Genomic DNA, 20,264 nt, shown 5'->3' on the forward strand with positions numbered 1-20,264 from the left:
AATCAGGATGCTCACAGAATTGGTTGAATTTGGTCGCAAATTAGATGAAAAAATTAAGGCTATGCTCAGTGAAATAAAGGAAAATGTACAGGGACCCAGTAGTGATAGGAAGGAAACCAGGACTGAAATCAACAGTGTGGACCAGAAGAAAGAAAGAAACATCCAACCAGAAAAGAATGAAGAAACAAGAATTCGAAAAATGAGGAGAGGCTTATGAACCTCCAGGACACCTTTAAATGTTCCAACATCTGAATTATAGTGGTGCCAGAATGAGAAGAGGAAGAGCAACCAGTGGAAAAGTTATTTGAACAAATAATAAAGGAGAACTCCCCCAATCTGGCAAAGGAAATAGACTTCCAGGAGGTCCAGGAAGCTTAGAGAGTTCCAAAGAAGTTGGACCCAAGGAGGAACACACCAAGGCATATCATAATTACATTACCCAAGATTAAAAATAAGGAGAGAACCTTAGAAGCAGCAAGAGAAAAGGAGACAGTTATCTACAAAGGAGTTCTCATAAGATTGTCAGTTGATTTCTCAAAAGAAACTTTACAGGCAAGAAGGGGCTGGAAAGAAGTATTCAAAGTCATGAAAGTCAAGGACCTACATCCACGATCGCTCTATCCAGCAAAGCTTTCATTTAGAATGGAAGGGCAGATAAAGTGCTTCTCAGATAAGATCAAGTTGAAGGAGTTCATCACCACCAAGCCCTTATTCTATGAAATGTTAAAAGGATTTATCCAAGAAAAAGAAGATAAAAAGTATGAACAGTGAAAGGACAGCAAACTCACTGTTATTAACAACCACACCTAAAACAAAAACAAAAGCAAACTAAGCAATCAAATAAAAGAACAGGAACAGAATCACAGAAATGGAGATCACATGAAAGGTTATTAACAAGGGAGTGGGAGGGGAAGGGAGTGGGAAAAGGTACAGAGGATAAGTAGCATAGATGGTAGGTAGAAAATAGGGGGAGGGTAAGAATAGTATGGGAAATGTAGAAGCCAAAGAACTTATATGTTCGACCCATGGACATGAAATAAAGCGGGGAAATGTGGGTGGGAGGGGATGTGCAGGGTGGAGGAGAGTGAAAGGGGGGAAATGGGACAACTGTAATAGAATAATCAATAAAATATATTTTAAAAATAAACAAAAGCTTGGGGGTTACCTGTCACCTTAGCAGAGGTACAGGAAGCTTGTGAGACCTGTGGTGTCTGTTTGAGAGAGCATCCCTGAAGGCCTGTGGGAACCACTGGGCAGGTGGTGTGAATACCACTGGGGGATGAATACCACTGACCCTGGGGCAGGTTGATGTGATTGGGCCCCTACCTAGTTCAGAGGGGTATAAGTGTGTAATCACATGTGTGGACACAGCTATTGAACTTTTAGTGGCATACCCTGCATGCCATCCAGATCAGAAAGTGGTAACCACAGCACTAAAGCACTTATGTACTGCTTATGGGCAACCTTTGATTATTGAAAGTAATCAGGGCACACATTTTACAGGGGCCTTGGTGCAACACAGGGCCCAAGACATGCAGATTGACTGGAAGTTCCATGTGGCCTATCACCCCGAGCTGCCAGGATGATTGAACAGTACAATGGTCTCTTAAAGCAGGGCCTGTGAGCCACAGCTGCCACCTGGATGCTGAGGGGGTGGACAAAACACTTGTGGACTGTCCTCTGGACTCTAAATGAGAGAAGTAGGAGGGGGAGCCCAGCTCCAGTGGAAGCATTACTCCACTAGACTGTAGCTCCAATTCAGCTACAAGTACAGACTAAGAATGCTCTGCTGAAAACAAAGGGATATTCTCTTGCCTGCACCTGAGGGCCTGGAGTGAAGGCAAATAGCCACTTGGACATGGCCTTGGAAAATAAAAGCCTCCAAATGTGTTGAGTGGCTCTTGTTGCCCCTTGGGGACAAAGGGTGGAGAGAAACTTACAAATAGTGCCCTGGGTGATTGGGACATGGCCTGCCCCCAGTCTTAAAGGTAACATACGCCGGCCAGCAGACCATGAGATGCTTCTCCATGGCACCTTTGTGATTTCCTTAAGGCCCATTATGAAATGGGCCTCCACTGTTGTTGCAAGTAGACACTGAAGCCCCAGTCAAGGTGCAAAAGGTGTGGTGTTCATGCCCGGGAAGACCTCCTCTGCCAGCCACTGTCTTATCGGTTGATCAGAAACTTGCTTGTATATCACCTGAGAGTCGTGACTTGCCATTGTTAGTTCCAATAACTGCTTTGTTCCCAACCCCCCCCCCCTCCCCGAGATGCACAATAACACCTTAGTGGACTGGGTACATACCTATGCCTCAGTGGTTAACCAATCAGAGTGCTGGGTCTGCACTGAACCCCCCCTGAGCACATCAGCTGGCCTCCCATGGTGCATCTCTCCAGCTTCTGCCTCAAATTGGACTCGGTTACAGCACCAATAGAACAGTACACATCCCTTATGGAACGTGACCTGGACCAACGTCTACACTGGGGCAAAGCAGCAGTATGACTGGCGTAGGCTGGTAGTTGGGGACTCCATATGGGATGACTTGTGGTTGCTAATACGGCTGAGACTGCACAGCTGGCTGGGCCAGTCCCCCTTTGTATTGAAAGCCTCAGAGGAGAATCCCAATTGGAGCCACTGGGCTCCAATATGTCTGTGTCAAACTCATACTCTCAAGCATTACTGGGAGGCACTGGATAACGCATGGGCTGCAGTGCCCACTAAGGCCCTCTGGGTGTGTGGCTCAGACAGGTGGCCTTACTTGCCTGGAAATTGGACTGGCTGTTGTACCTGGGGATGGCCTTATTTGCCCTCTTCAGTTCAGAAGACTCTTGTAATCCTGCCAACAATCCTGTCAAGCATTTAAAGTGTGACACCGGGTAAAGTGTACCTGCTCCTGGTACCACTCATTAGACATTTTTTCTCTTCAAGCTGCTACTATAGTCACTGAGGCTGAGATAATTGCTTTGTCTTTACACACTGCTTGTGCATTGAACGTAACACATGATTCCTTAAGCCTATTAAATGAGGACATGTATCAATAGAGAAGTAGCCTTACAAAACCGTATGGCCTTAAATATGCTCACTGCATCACAAGGTGGGGTGTGCGCCCTAGCTGAGGCCAAATGCTGTGTATACATTCCAGATGTCCATTACAATGCTAGCCAAGCTCTATGGCCATTAGCTTCTGAGACCTGTGCCATTGAATGCCTGACAGGCAATTCCTTGCAGGAATGATGGGCATCCCTAACCACTGACTGGCAGTGGGTCCTGCTGTCTTGGGTGGCAGTGCTTGTGTTTTTGTCGCATGCTGTTGCAGCATCCGGGTGCAGGGAGCTGCCTTCCTCACCAAGGGGCCCTCGCAGAAGGTATCCTCGCATAGTATGTACAGTGAGGAACTCTGAAGTGGTGGATTATAGGGAAAATGGAGTCAGTTGGGCTCTGTCACCAGATGTCCAAGCAACTGTGACTTAGCAGTATTCAGATAACCTTGAGTATGGTCCACATGCACAGAATCAAGCTCTGTTATATAATATTTTGGTATCTTGTCGGCTTTGTGTGCATTTAGTATATAAGGGAGTCAGGACTTCCCTTGGTGGGACACGTGGCCTGCAGGGTGCATGGCTCACTCCACCCCAGTATAAAAGCATGTCAGACATCCCAACAGCTCTGTGCACTTTCTTCCATCTGCCCAAATCCTGACTGAACCTGCCCAGCTGAAAGACACCAGGACTGCAAATGACTGGAAATCCAGAACAGAACTAACCGCTCCCTACAGCTACAGGCAGAAGATAACATTGGAACAAACTCATATTACAATGCCCCAACAGCGCAGGGGCTACAAAACAGCAACCCCCACCCTTTTTTAATCCAATAAAAGCTCAAAGCCCCCATCCCTCAATGCTGGTGTATCTCTCCACACCCTGCCCCTCTCCTTTCTTGGAGAGTGAATACAATCTTTATTCTCTACACTTTCTTCTCTTTGTGAGTTCTTTCACAGCCTGCATCACCAACCACCCTAACATCTTTGACCAAATTAGTTTCCCTCTCTGGGCCTCCTCATTTGTAAATAATAAAGGATGGTTGGCTCAGACAAGCTCCAGTGACAACAATCTAATCCTGAAGACACTTTTACTTCTCTGAAGGGAAGATCAAGATCTTCCATATAGGTCTAGCACACAGTGAACCGAGGGCCTGAATCTTAGCACTATGCTCTGTAAACATGGGCTCCAGGAACTAACTCAGTGCTGGGGATGAGAGACCAAGAGAGGCTTTAGTCCCACCATGTGTTGTGTGTTGCTGCTCTCAGAGTCACTGAAACTAACAACACCAAATCCACTTACCTGCTTACAGAAGATGGGACCATTGAGAAATGAACATCCTTCTGATTTGCAGAAAGGAGACAGTTGACAAAATACTTCCATCACCAGCCAGACCCAGCTGAGTGACTACGAAGTGCTCTTTGGCCATCCACAGAGCAGACCAAGGATTAGGGGCATGGAGCATCAGGACAGATGAGACTGGGGGAGAGGAAGGTGGGAGGCAGGAACTTCAACGCCGAGGGAGCTCTTGAGATGCTTTGCTTCTTATAGCCACAGGCAGCTGTGCATCATGAGACTTCTGAAAGTTTCTGCCTTTTAATAGAGGACTTGAAAACATTATTGTAGTCACTGATGTGTTCAAACTGATTGGGTCATCTTTGTGTTTTTAATTAATCATGATTTCATTGTGTTTTATTTAAAAATTGACCAATAGTCTTTCTTCCATTTTTACCCTTTATTTTTTGAAGACTTATCTTCTGTATCTATAGTTCTGGTGGCTATATTTATATTTTTAACACTCATACTGAATTATCTAATAGTGTTTATTAACAGTGTCTATATTCCAAGTTGGTTTTCTCGGGTGCTGACAGACCCCTGAGGCAAGGATCAGGGAGCAGGGAAAGAGAAGGAGGACGTTCTGCACTCTTACCACATGCCAGGCACTTTCTATGTGTTTCCATATCTGTCCTCAGTTTATCCTCAGAGCTGCCTGGAAAACAGGATTAATCTACCCCATGTACAGATGAGAAAAGGGAAGCTCAAAGAGACAAAGAGTTGTCAGGACTTATTAGTAAGTCAGTGGCCAGAAGTTCTGAGTCCAGGCTTTTTCCACCACTTTTTGCCTGTCGGTGTGTGGTGCCCACCATTTCTGTCTGTACTTTGTTAATAAAGGGTCAGATAAGTTGTAGAGCCGAGATGAGAAGGAATGCCAGAGGGAGAGCAAGAGCTCTTCTCCCGGTCAGTGAGGTCTCTGGGTGCCTGGGAGCTTCACAGAACGCTGGGCGGGGCATCTTCCTGCCCTCACTCAGGCTCTGGCGAGGTTACCTGTGCTGATTCAGTTCTGAACTAGAAGCTCAAGGACTTCAGTCCCCACTCAGTCACTCATTCCCACACTCATTTGTTCATTCTTCAGAAGTTTTCTTGGTGACAGTATGTGCATGAGAGTGGGGGCACATTCCTGGCCTCTGACATGATCCTGGCACTCTGAATCCAGGTTGAATCAAGAAGATGTGCATAGAAAATATAACACCCTAAGATTATCTGTTCCCTTTCAGTTCACTTATTATGGCTATATTTTGAAAGGTTATGCATGTGCATGGAAAACTAAATCTGAACTTTACAAAAGTCTATGGAGTCAGTTTCTTTTCCATACCTAGGATATTGTTACTTTATAAAAAGGTAAAACATACATGAGGAAATATAAAAAAGTTCAGAGAGACTTCTGGCCAAGATGGAGGTATAGGTAGATACACTGTGCCTCTTTGCACAACCAAAAGAAGGACAACAATGATTTAAAAACATAAAACAACTAGAACTGACAGAAAATCAAACTGTATGGAAGTCTGACAACCAAGGAGTTAAAGAAGAAATATTTGTCCAGACTGGTAGGAGGGACGGAGATGGGCAGGCAAACCAGGACAGGCAAGGCAGTGGCTGGAGGACATAGCGAGGTGGTGGCTGGCAGAGTGGGAAGTCCCACATTCCCATGCAGATAAACTTGGAGGAATAACTGGAGAGCGAGACAGACTGTGTAACCCAGGGTTCCAGCACAGGGAAATAAAGCCTCAAACTTCTGATTGAAAACACCTGTGGGGGTTGAGGCAGCAGTGGGAGAAGCTCCCAGACTCACAGGAGAGTTTGTTGGAGAGACCCACAGGCTCCTAGAATGCACACAAGCCCACCCACCTGGGCATCAGCACCAGAAAGGCTTAATTTGCTTCTGGGAAGTGGGGGGAGTGAAAGCCCACAGACAGCAGAGCAAATGCCACTGTTCCCTCTCAGACCCCTTCCCCACAAAAAATGTCACAACACAGCAATATGGGTTACCCCTCCTGGGTGAATACCTAAGGCTCCGCCCCTCACTACGTAACAGGTGCGTCAAGACAAAAAAAAAAGAATGACCCAAATGAAAGAATGGATCAGAGCTTCAGAAAAGGTACAACTAAGCAACTAAGAGATAGCTAACCTATCAGATGCACAGTTCAAAATATTGGTAATTAGGATGCTCACAGACCTGGTTGAGTATGGTGACAAAATAGAGAAAAAAGTGAAGGCTATGGAAAGTGAAATAAAACAAAATATACAGGGAACGAAGAGTGATGGAAAGGAACCCGGGATTGAAATCAACAGTGTGGACCAGAAGGAAGAAAGAAACATCCAACCAGAAAATAATGAAGAAACAAGAATTCAAAAAAATGAGGAGAGGCTTATGAACCTCCAGGTAATCTTTAAACGCTGTAACATTCGAATCATAGGGGTACTAGAAGGAGAAGAGGAAGAACAACAAGTGGAAAAGGTATTTGAACAAATAATAAAGAAGAACTTCCCCAATCTGGCAAAGGAAATAGACTTCCAGGCAGTCCAGGATACTCAGAGAGTCCCAAAGATGTTGAACCCAAGGAGGAACACACCAAGGCACATCACAATTACATTACCCATGATGAAAGATAAGAAGAGAGTCTTAAAAGCATCAAGGGAAAAGGAGACATTTACCTGCAAAAGGCGGGTAAACGAGACTACTCATAAGACTGTCAGCTGATTTCTCAAAAGAAACCTTACAGGCAAGAAGGAGCTGGAAAGAAGTATTCCAAGTCATGAAAGGCAAGGACCTACATCCAAGATTACTCTATCCAGCAAAGCTATCATTTAGAATGAAGGGCAGATAAAGTGCTTCCCAGATAAAGTCAAGTTAAAGGAGTTCATTGTCACCAAGCCTTTATTATGTGAAATGTTAAAGGGAGTTCTCCAAGAAAAAGAAGACCAAAACTATGAACAGTAAAATGATGACAAATGCATAGCTATCAACAACTGAACCTAAACAAAAACAAAAACAAACTAAGCAAACAAATGGAAGAACAGGAACAGATTCACAGAAATGGAGATCACGTGGAGGGTTGTCAGCAGGGGAGAGGGAGGGAGAGAGATGGGGAAAAGGTACAGAGAATAAGTAGCATAAACGGTAGGTAGAAAATAGACAGCAAGAGGTTAAGAATAGTACAGGAATTGGGGAAGCCAAAGAACTTGCATGCATGACCCATGGACATGAACTGTGGGGGGGGGCACTGCTGGAGGAAATGGAGGTGCTGGGTGAAGAGGGGAATAAAGGGGGAAAATTAGGACAACTGGGATTGCATAATCAATAAAATATATTTAAAATTCCCTCCCCAAAATAAAAAAATAAAAAAGTTCACAGGCATCCATTTTTAGCATTATTTAGAGTGTCTCCTCCTGAAAGTAGTTTATACATATTCAAGCACATAATTCTGCATATTTCTTCATGTTTCTATACTGTTAGGAACTGCCTGCGTCTACTGTTTGTGGCTGAGTTTTGTTACTTTTATCCCCTAGCCAATAGACTAATACAGTAGAGGTTCCAGAGTATAGACTTTCTGTGACTCCTTTGAGCCTAAGAGGGAGTTTATTGGACAATAAATTTCTAATATTGGAATTGTTGGGTCGAAGGGTCTGCATTTGAAATCTAGAGGAAAGTTTTGATTTTCCAGTTGTCTTGTGAGGAACTTGTGCCAATCACCACTCCAGCAGTAACTGAGAGTTAGTGCTCATTTCCCCCAGCACCAGCACACCGGTAAAACCATCTTCTTAAAACAGCAAGAGTAAGAGCCTTGGGAGAAAAAAGGAGTCCCCAGTTGGGCTGGGAGAGTCAAGGATGGTTCCTGGAAGGAGGAGCCACTTGGATTTGGTCTTGTAGGATACATGGGAGTTTGCCAGTCTGAGGAGTGTGGGGAAGAAGTATCTGGAGGAAGGAGCAGTGAGGCGGATTCTGGCCTGCAGGATCCGTGTATGTTGTGGCTGCTAGTGAACACATACACTAGTGAACAAATACACACGTACAACAGAAGTCCTGTTGAGAAAAAGGAATGGCATGGCCACTGTCTGAGAGAGAGGGCGAGAGGGCCAGCAAGCCCAGCCCCTGCCTGGACAGTCTTTTATTGTTTCTCTGGGTACATTACATAGAGGGTAGTCCTCATTTACTATGCACAGGTTCACTACAGGGGACTACCTTTTACAGATAACAAAGAAGAGGATGCTGCTAATCACATCACAGAAGAAGGATATTTGCAAATGCAAAAGGAAAAGTGGTTGTACTGGTTACACTCCATACTGGGGAGGTTTAGCACAGACTTTAGGAAGTTGCAGTAAGCACTTTCTGCCTCAATTCAGGTGAGGGAGTTTTAGCACAAGCAAGTCTCATAGCAGTCTAGGTACAATGCAGGCCTGATTCCCCACTGGAAAACCTCTCCATGGGCATGGTCCTGCATGCCACTCACTCCCCACTGGTTTCCCATGTGGAGGCTGAGCTATATTCCCATGACACATGGAACAGTTCCCTACAGAGCAGCATGTACCAAAGCGCAGAGATTTGGGAGTATGTGATATGTCGAAGGCAAGAAAGTGCAGAGTGGTGACATTGGAGAGGAGGGAATGAGAGTGCCCATAATGAGGGTCACTGGTGACTGTGCCTTTTACCCCTTTTCTCCTCTGCACCTCTGTGATAGGGTATAACACCAACCTTCACTTAGAGTGGAATAATCACTAAATCATTGGAAATGGTGCAGGGTGGGGAGAAGCAACCCAGATTGAGCCTGGAATACAAGGTTAAGATCCCCATTGCCTTAAACTCATTGAATGACTGTGGAAAAGTCACTCCAGGCTTTGGTCTTGACTTCCTATTTGCAGGGTGCGACCAAAATCTACACCCTGGGTTGTAGGGAAGGGCCTCTACATGCAGGTGAGGGAGTGAGGGAAAGATGGCTGTTGCTGTTCAGGGAGCTTAGACCACAATCATTGCCCTAGCATGTGGTGTCTCCTGCTCTCACCTGGACATCTCCTCTTATCCCCCCACTCTGGGGCCTTCTGTTTTTCCCTATGCAGCTTTGCGGCATCATGGCTCTGTGTTCTACAGCAAGACCCAATGTACCAGGCAGACACTGTGTTTCAGCAAGGCTGCTCTCTGGATTCCTCACATTCACTAGGAGTGCAGAGACAGGGAAGAACCTCTGTGGCACAGTGTTCCCCTGGGAACACAAACGTGACATTATAATCATTTTCATCATCAAGAGAGTGCATTTGTGGTGCATGGAACAGTGAAGGAACAATTATAACTGCTCCAAAGAAGCCCTGGTAGTTGGGGTGTCCTGAGGATGAACCCTTTCTTTCATCCCTCCATCTTCCTGGCTCCAAGCCAGGAGGATGGTGGCAGGAGGTGATGGATATACCCCTGAGGTACAAGTCATTGTTTCCTGAAGCCCTGCTGTGCACCTAGTACCATGTAAGCCATGATTACAAAAATGGCACTGATTTCTGCCCCCTTCCTATCTTTACACCATTTGTGATTTGGCTTTGTAGCTGTTCCCATCCAGAAGTGGAATCTATTCCCTCCCCTTTAAGCTTGGCTGGCCTCATGAGTTGCTTTGGCCAACAGAATGGACAGAAATGATGCTGGGCCAGTTCTGCACCTGAGTCTCAGAGAGCCTTGTGCTGCCCACTCACACCACATGAATGAACGAATGGCTGACTGAGTGCCAGGACTGGCTGGAGCCCCAACACCAGGGTCTTGCAGGCTCATGGGAAACTGGGCTGGAATGCTCCTAGGACAAGTGTGTGATGTAACCACATGGAGAAGACAGCCTGGAGTGTGTGTGATTACCTACGATGAGGCAGCCATCGTCCACCTGAGATAACCGCAACCAAGAGGGACCCCCAAATTAGATTTTTTGTATGAAATCCCCCACCGTTAAAATGTTGACAACTGGTACTCATTATTTTTTAAAAATATTTTATTTATTTATTTTTAGAGAGAGGGGAAGGGAGGGAGAAAGAGAGGGAGAGAAACATTAATTTGTGGTTGTCTCTCATACACCCACTACTAGGGACCTGGCCTGCAACCCAGTCAAATGCTGTAACTGAGAATCTATCCAGTGACCCTTTGGTTTGCAGGCTGGCACTCAAAGCACTGAGCCACACCAGCCAGAGCCTGATACCCATTATTTAATGCACTGCCCAAGTTGGGCTGGAGTGGTCTGCTGCTCCATTTGCAAGCTTTGTCCTGGGGTCCAGGTCAATCATGAGGACTGAGAGCTGTATCTCAACTGCGCTCATCACAATAATTCACACAGCTGTCCTTTCAACAAAAATACAATGATCTGTGACTTCCCTGGGCCAGGCCTTGGCCAGAGGTTGCAGAGAGGAGAACAAAGGTGAGAGATAGGCAAGGCTCTCCTGGCAGTTACACAAAGGGCTCCAAACCAGCAGGAAGCTTCCGGGAAGGCTTCATGTAGAACCCAAAGGAATTGGTTACTCAACTCCTTTCCACACCCCCACCCTCATTGCCCCATTTCGGATGAGCTCTGATGTGGACACTGGAAGAAGAATGGTCAGTCTTCTTAGTTGAAGCTATTGTGCTAGATGTTGAGATTTTTAAAAAAATACCTTGAGATATAATTAACATACTTTCAGGATATTGAAAGAGTTTGAAAACCATTACTACAATCAATTTCAGAACACTTTCATTAGCTCATAAAGGAATCTTTACCCTCTAATCCTACCAACCAAGGCACCTCACTCTCGCAGACCCAGTCAACCACTAATCCACTTTCTGTCTCTGCAGATTGCCTATTCTGGACATTCTGAGTACATGAAATCGTGGACTGCCTTCTTTCACGTAGCGTGTTTTTAAGATCCATTCATGCTGTAGCAGATGTCAGTACTTTATTCATTTTTATTGCCAAATAATATTTATTATATAGATATACCACAGTGTGTTTTTCTGTTGATCAATTGATCAACACTTAGGTTGTTTCCTATTTTTATTTCATTTATTTATTTTTAAATTATATTTTATTGATTATGCTATTACAGTTGTCCCAAATTTTCCCCTTTGCTCTTCTTCATCTAACACACCTCACTTCCTTAGGCAATCCCCACACCATTGTTCATGGTCATGTGTATAAATTCTTCAGCTACTCCATTTCCTATACTGTACCTTACATCCCTCTGGCTATTCTGTAAATAACTATTTGTACTTCTTAATCCCTTCACCTCTTTATCCTCCTACCCACACCCTCCTCCTATCTGGCAGTCATCAAAACCCTCTCTATGTCTAGGGTTCTGTTTCTGTTCTTTTTGTTTGCTTAATTCATTTTGTTAGATTCAGTTGTTGACAGATATGTATTTATTGCTATTTTATTATTAATAGTTTCAATATCTTTTTCTTAAATAAGTTCCTTTAACATTTCATATTATAATGGTTTGCTGATGATGAACTCCTTTAGCTTTTTTTTGTCTGGGAAGCTCTTTATCCATTCTAAATGGTATCTTTGCTGGGTAGAGCAATCTTGGCTTTAGGTCCTTGCCTTCATGACTTTGAATATTTCTTGCCAATCCCTTCTAGCCTGCAAAGTTTCCTTTGAGAAATCAGCTGACAGTCTTATGGGAACTCCCCTGTAGGTAACTGCATTTCTCTTGTTGCTTTTAAGATTTTCCCTTTATCTCTAACCTTTGGCATTTTAATTGATATGTCTTGAAGTGGGCCTCTTTGCATCCATCTTGTTTGGGACTCTGTGCAGAATTCCTGGACTTGCATGCCTATTTTCTTCACCAAATTAGGGAAATTTTATTTCATTATTTTTTCAAGTAGATTTCCAACTTCTTGCTCTTTCTCTTCTCCTTCTGGCACTCCTATGATGAGAATATCAGACTTCTTGAGGCTGTCTCAGAGACTGCTTATATTATCCTCATTTTTTTTTTTGGATTCTTTGTTGTTGTTGTTCTGATGGCTTATTTTTTGCTTCCTTATGTTCCAAATCATTGATTTGATTCTCAACTTTATCTACTTTACTGTTGTTTCCCTGTAAATTGTTCTTTATTTCAATTAGTGTATCCTTGTTTTCTGACTAGATCTATTTTATGCTTTTGAGGTCCTCACTAATTTCCTTGAGCAGCCTTATAATAAATGTTTTGAACTCTGCATCTGATAGATCATTCATCTCCATTTTGTTTAGTTCTTTTTTTGGAGTCTTGATCTGTTCTTTCATTTGGACCATGTTTCTTTGTCTCCTCATTTTGGCAGCCTCCCTGTGTTTGTTTCTATGTATTAGGTAGTGCTGCTCTATCTCCCCAACTTGGTAGCATGGCCTAATGTAGTAAGTGTCTTATAGGGCCAAGTGGCACAGCCTCCCCTATCACCCAAGTTGAGTATTTGAGATGCACCCTTTGTGTGGACTGAGTATACCCTCCTCTTGTAGTTGAGACTTGATTGCTGTTGACAGATCAATGGGAGGTATTTACCCAGGCCAATCAGCTGTAAGGACTGGCTGTGGCCACTGACCACCAACCCCTGCTGTCCGTGGAGAATCAGCTGTGCAGGGGTAGAGTGGTGGTGCTCCAACATGCAACATGTTGCTGTCGACTGTGCATGCAGGCTCTGCAATTTCCTCAGTGGTGGAGGTCAAGGTCAGTCCCCACCTGTGCTTTGCCTGAGGCCACCTTGCCTAGGCTACAAACAATCCGAGGTGCTTGCTACTTGGGCTTGGAGATTCCTAGGCAAAGCCAAACTGTGAATCTTGGCTGACTGCTGCTAGTGCTGAGCCTGAAGACACTTAGCAAGATGTATGGGGGGTGGTTTGGGGTTCACTGAGGTCAGCTGGAGGTTCACTGAGGTTCACTGAGGTTGCTTGTTTGAGAGGATTTAGGAAGTTGTAAAACATGAGCCAATATCAGTCATTCAAATGGAAAAGTCTTCATTTACAGCTTGGGTGGCCCATATGTTGGGTGGGAAAGAGTCTCAAGGGATCTCCAGGGTGGGGCGAACAGTGTTAGCCAGGTTGATGGAGATACAGCAGCCACCTGCTGGTTCTGTAGCTATATGTGGGGATGGTTCAGAAAGGGAACAGTGGCCTTTCTGTCTGGGAGAAAGCTGTCCCCCAGCTCGTGCTTTGATGCCATACCCTTTACTTTCTCCCTGTATGTCACTGGTGCTTTCAAAGCTACTACCACAGTGCTGAAGCTCAGAGGGAGTGAGTCTGAGTAAGTGAGTTATGTGTGGGTTCTTTAAGAGCAATTGCTTGGGATTCCAGAAGTTTCTCCACCAACTCTCCCCACCGGTGTTTGCAGCCAGAAGTTATGGGGACATAATCTTCCTTGGCACTAGGGCCCTGGACTGGGTAGCTTGGTGTGGGGTTGGGACTCCTTGCTCCCGAGATATCCCTCTTGAATTTTTACATGCCACACATTGGTGTGGCACCAGGCTGTTCAGTGTCTCCACCCCTCTTAGCAGTCTGGATGGATATGGTTTCTTTAATTCTGTAGTTGTCAGACTTCATTCAGCTAGATTTCTGATGGTTCTGAGTGATGGTTGATCTATAATTTAGTTGTAATTTTGATGTGGTTGTTTGAGGAGGTGACCCGTGTTTACCTATGCAGCCATCTTGACCAGAAATCCTCCTTATTTTATGTATTATGAATAATACTGCTGTGAACATTTGTATGCAAGTTTTTGCATGGGTACATTGTTCTAATTTACTTAGTTCTGTACCTAGGAGTAGAATTTCTGGGTCATATAGTTTAAATGTCTAAATATTTTAGGAACTGCCAGATTATTTTCCAAAGCAGCTGCACTATTTTGCATTTCCACCAGCAATGTAGGTCCAATTTCTCTACACCCTTTCCAACTCTTACTATTTTTTGTATTTTTAATTCTAGCCATCCTAGGGGGTGTAAAGTGGTGGTAGCTCATTGTGGTTTTGATTTGCATTTTCCAAATGGCTAAGGATGTTGAACATATTTTCATGTGTTTATTGTGTCTTCTTTGGGGAAACGTCTGTCAGACCTTTTGTTCATTTTAAATTGGGTTATTTGTGTTTTTAATTAGTGAGTTGTAAAAATTATTTAAATATTCTAGATACAAGTCTCAAATCAAATACATGATTAGCAAAACTTTTTTGTACCATTTTGTGAGTTGTCTTTTCAGTTTCTTAATTGGTATTCTTTGTGGAGAAAATATTTTTAATTTCAGTGATGTCCAGCTGATCTAGTTTTTCTGTTGTTGCCTATGGTTTTGTTGTCATTTATAAGTCATTGTGGTTTTAATTTGCATTTCCCTAATGGCTAATGAGATTGAGCATCTTTTTTATGTACTTATTTGCCTTTTGTATATCTTGTTTGATAAAATGCCTGTTTGAGGGTTTTTTTTTTGCCTATTTTTAATTGGGTTACTTGTTTTATTGTTAAGTTTTAAGAGTTCTTTATGTATTTTTCACAGAAGTCCCTTGCTGAATATGTATTTTGTAAATATTTTCTCTCATACTGTAACTTGCCTTTTCTCAACAGTGTCTTTTCAAGAGTAAGATTTTCATTGTGATGAAGCACAATTTATTGAATTTTTTTCTTTTAGTGTTTGTCTTTTAGGTTTCAAATTTAACAAATACTTGCCAAACTAAGGCCATTAATATTTTCTCCTATGTTTTTCCCCTAGAAATTTTATATAATTTGCTCCTACTTTTAGTTCTACTATGTATTCCAAGTTTATGTTTGTAGATGCTATGAAGTTCATTCTTTTGCATGTGGCTCTCCTATTGTTCCAGCAACACTTGTTAAGAGACTATACAGCACTTTCCCTCATTAAATTGCCTTGGAATCTTCACTGAAAATCAATTGACAATATGTTTGTGAGTCTGTTCCTGGAGTCTCTTCTATTCTATTGATCTTTATGTCTATCTTTACACAGTACCACTTGTTTTGATTACTCTTAGGTTATATTAAATCTTGAAATCAGGTAGTGTGAGTCCTCCAACTTTGTTATTCTTTTCGGCAATTTAAGTAGGACAGTTTTGATTGGGTGGGACTTGCCCGCACATTTTATTGCAGACTTCTGCCCATCGAATGCCAGAGGGCACCCAGTCACTGTGATGATCAAAAATGCCTTTCACCTTTTCTCTAAATGTCCTGATCTGGGGAAGTACTTTTAGGACCTGACCGAAAAGAATCTCCTCTTCAAAGGAATAAGAATCAGATTAGCATCAGCAGCACTGGGTGACAGAGGAAAATGGAGCAAACCCTGCCAGGTCCTGAGCAAGTTAATTTTTAACCTAGGATTCTATGTCCAGCTAAACTGTCCATTAGGTGGGAGGGAGAAATACATTCTTTCAGATACACAGGACTCAAGGACCTTTCCGCAGGCTGTCTCTGGGTAGAAGTGCTGGAGGGTGTACGTGGCAAAATACAAACTGAATCCAAGGAAAGAGATTCGTGGAACCTGAGAAAGCGTGGATCCAAATCTGAAGTATAATGCCAGGAAATCTCCAATGATAGTGGTGCAGCTGGCCAAGGAAGCAGCCAGCCCAAACTACAACAATGAGTCAAAGAGTTCTCAGAAGGAGGTTTTTAGGAAGAAAATTGAATATTGTACAAAAAATTATACTATGAGGATAGGTGATTTTATCGAGAAGCTGAATGTGGGTAATAATAGTAAATATTAATAAGTGATTATAATATGCTTCTTCTTCCCCTTTCTTCTCCAAATTTTTGGTATCATCCTTTATTTTCTTTTGAGTGCATAGTTATATCTTTTTACTCTGCAGTTCAATTTAAATGGCTTGGCCTTGTATTTATGTAATTATAATATTGGAAAAGCTAATTATTGGGTTTTCAGGGCCAAGAATTTATCTACATACCAAGCAGGGAGACTCTAACTAGTTATGTAACAGCATGTAAGCCCATAGATCCTAACAAGGTGAAAGCTGAGGTGTGAAGACAGGGTCAGGGGAAGAGGGTGTGGGGCTGTTTCCAGGGAAACATTCCGAGATGGAGGTTTGCACACAGGAGTGTTATTGGAGAGTGCTCTTGGGGCAGCACCAGTGGAGGAGGGAAGAAGCAGGACTGGGCAGAGGGAAAGGTTGGGCTGTGGTGCAATCCCAACAGAAGCCTCAGGGGCTTCTCTGAAGACCTCTAGAGCTGGGATGGTGCTGCAGAGCTGTCCAAGCTTAGGCGAGGGGCACCAGCTCTTGTACAAGAGCCTGCATGGATCAGTCACAGATGAGGGCTTCCCTAGGAAGGTGCTGGCATAACATTTGGGAGGGAGAGATGCCATCAGCACAGGGCAGTTTCCCCAGGGGGACTTGGTTTTGGTTGTGAGCTGTCAGATGCTAATGTGCCTGATCCGGGGAGGGTGAGAGCCTCATCCTGAAGTGGGAGTCTGGTCAGCCACCACAGCATCTGCTACAGAGTTCTAATTCCTTCATCATACACTGTGGAATTTAGACGCGGGACAGTGTCTCCATTGGACCATCTGAATTTGTTTCGACTGCTTTGTTTTGTCACTCACGTTAAAGCACCCTGTTTTATCCCTATCTGTCCACCTGTGCCACTCAGACTGGCAGTGTTCTTATGTCATAGGCTCATGTGGGGAGACGATAAGAGATATCTGGGTGGCTAAGATTTCAGTGGTCCAGAAGAGAGATCAGTTATCACATCTGAAGGCCAGGAGTAGGGGTCAAAGCCAGGGAGACTCGAGGATGTGGCAACAGAGTTTGGTGAAAGGCAGGTTGTAGGGGACCATGTTCCAAAGTCTGGCCTGTGAGGCAGAGGTACGCAGGCATTTCAGTACTCCTCCTCTCCCACATGGGGGATGTTGGTGTGGAAAGCACTCTCCAGCCTATGGGAAGCTTTGATCCCAGCTCTCACCTTCTTTTAGCCAAAAGTGAAACTGCTGCAGATGCCATTGTTATTCCTGTTTGGTTTGCACTGAATCTCAAACAAGCCAAGCACCTGTTACATGCCACTGCCACACCTTATCCTTGTCTGTACCACCACACGCACCTAGGCCCAGCTCCACAGTCACTGAGGGCTCACTATGTCAGCCAGGGGGTAAGTACCATATTTTTCAGACTATAAGATGCACTTTTTTTTTGCCCTGACTGGTGTAGCTCAGTAGATTGAACACGGGCCTGCAAACCACATGGTCGCGGTTCGATTCCCAGTCAGAGCACATGCCTGTGTTGCAGGCCAGTTCCCAGCAGGGGACTCACAAGAGGCAACCATACATTGATATTTCTCTCCTTCTCTCCTTCCATTCCCCTCTAAAGATAAATAAATAAAAATCTTTAAAAAATAAAAATAAAAAAGATGCATTTTTTAATTTTTTAAATTTATTTCCCCCCCAAATTTGGGAGGAATACTGGTTGTTAATGCTGCTGCTGAGTTCTGTTTATATTTACATTGGTGAAATATTATGTTATTTACATTATTAAGTATTTTACCACATTTTTTGCTTCAAAATTTTTTTTTCCTATTTTCCTCCTCTAAAACCTAGGTGCATCTTATTGCCTGAAAAATATGGTACCCAATATTTATGCCTAGGAAACTGGCAAATGCTATGTGTGGTGGGTTTTTTTTCTTCTTCTGGTTTTTCAGTGTTTACTAGCACACCTTCTGGGACTAGCCTCATGATTTGGGGGGCACAGTGTGAAGCAAAAGTGGGGGCCTCTTGTCCACAAATTAAAATAATCAAGATGGCGACAGGAGAGCATTAACAAAAGAGCGGGGCCTCTGAGCACTCCTTCAGACTATGTCTCCTCAGAAGGACCCCAAGAGAACAGGAGCCTCTTCTGCCGTGCTCAGTGTCCTCAGAGCCTGGCTCAGCTGATGCTCAGTCACCTTTGCTCAGCAAGTGACTGGCTGATGCTCTTTATGGAGGAGACTTCCGTTTTCTGGGGAGGCATCAACTTTTGTTCTGGGGTACACCTCAGTGTGTGAGCCAGGAAGGCTGGTGCATATGATTTCATTGCTGGTGGCAGACTCTCTTATAACCTCCAGCTGTGGGAATTTGGCTGTAACTGGGACACCCCAGAGTGCCAGGAATGGAGGTCAAGGAAAATAAATAAGATGGGAGGCAGATGCAAGCCGGGGAGGCTCATTCACCTCGCCTCTCCCATTGTCTAAGATGACAGGAGCTGGAAGGAGCAGAGAAATGGATCATAAAGGGTACTGCTCAGTCCTAGGGTGTAGGTATAGTCCCTCTGAGGCTGCCATTGCAATCTTCTGCCCTGTCTTTTTGTGGCTGCTCTTGGGACACAGGGATAAAGCCTTCCCATCCAGGTCTCCTGTACCCACATAGATCTGGCATCAACTGAGCTCTTTGTCTTCTCCTTGGAGGTGTGGCAAGTCTTAGAGAGAAAGGAGATGGAAATGTGAGGCCAGCTTCAACCTGGAACTGCTGGAGGGGAGTTTGTGATGGAGGTAGGGGACAGGGAAATCCTCCCAGGAGGGGAGGCACAGCTGTTCCTTCTCTGCATTCAGTCAGCTCCTCTCCCCACCATCCTCACTGACATGGGCCAGAACTAAGAATTGAATTTCCTTCACTCCCAAACACTGGCAGAGACTTGTGACTCCAGGTTCAGGTGTCCCCCCAAAATCGAAAGAAGCCTGTATCACGTCCCTTTTTGGGAGGCTCCTGGTATATTTATATAATGAGGAATTATTAGTATAGGGTTGCAAAGATGTTGGTATACTTTAAATATATAAACTGAATGATAAACACCTTTACACATATACACACAAATAAGATGTAAAGTAATTTTGCCCTCACAAGATAATTACAGGATTTATAAAAATAATATTAATTTCTGGAGCACTATTACTGGCCTAGTGATGAGGCAGAATTTTAGAGTTAAGAGTTTTTATTTAGCATTGTGTTGGTTTAATCTCGTTCTGATGAAAGAATTCTTAGTGAATCTGAGGACTCCACTAAATGGTCCCACTACCATTTTCTCCTTCCCCTTAGGTCCTGCCCAGGGGACAATCAATAAGGATTTGGGGTCCCTGTCAGGTCTGAGGTCTCAGCATCCAGGGCTCATCCTCTCCTGGTGGGGGTGGGGCAGGGAGATCAACAAATACGGGTATGGTATACCATGTATCATCCAAGCCAGTGTAATGCCAGCCTTAACAAAGAGAAACGGTCATCAAAATGTACATTACAAAGCTTCGGAAACTTGTGAGGTATACCTAGAGCTTCACCCAGAGGTAAACTTATAGCCTTAAAATGAATTTGCTATAAAACAAGAAACGATGGAAATACCTAACTTTTGCAAGCCAAGAAGGTAGAAAAAGAAAGTTTAGTACCAAAGACAAAGTATGATAATTATACTTTGAGTATGATAATTATAAAGATTTTTTTAAAGTTAAGAAATAGAAAACATATTGCTGAGGAAACTGAAGCTCAGAGACAAAATAAACTGCCAAAGGACTCAATACTAGTGTGGAGGTGTGGGGGGGATGCGGAGGGGGCGGCAGAGGGGTGATCCTTGTCCTACAAGCTGATCAGTTCCCAGAATCCAGGGAAGGTCGATGCAGGGGCCTTAGCAGCTGGTTCACCTGGACATCTTGGAGGCTTCAGGGCTACCATCTGCTTAGAATGTATAAAGGCCAGTCTAGAATACACTTGTCCTGTGTATGCATCTACAAAACAAACGTTCATTTGGGTAGACTTAGATCAATTGAAAATATCCAAGTCCTCACGAATTTATTAGTCATTTTTCTATTTACACCAAGGCTGATATTATTATGAAGATATATTTTTGCCGAATTTCTTTTTTAAATTAAATTTATAGATCAGAGTGGCTAGGAGTGGTGGTGATGGAAATAGCTCCCTGGAGAGCTGAGAGCAGGTCCGGGGATCCAGGGCCGGCAGGCGGCGCCCTCCCTCGGACTCTC

This window comes from Sturnira hondurensis, unplaced genomic scaffold (assembly GCF_014824575.4).
Source record: "Sturnira hondurensis isolate 20B ecotype Veracruz unplaced genomic scaffold, ASM1482457v3 Scaffold0023357, whole genome shotgun sequence".
Lineage (NCBI taxonomy): Eukaryota > Metazoa > Chordata > Mammalia > Chiroptera > Phyllostomidae > Sturnira > Sturnira hondurensis.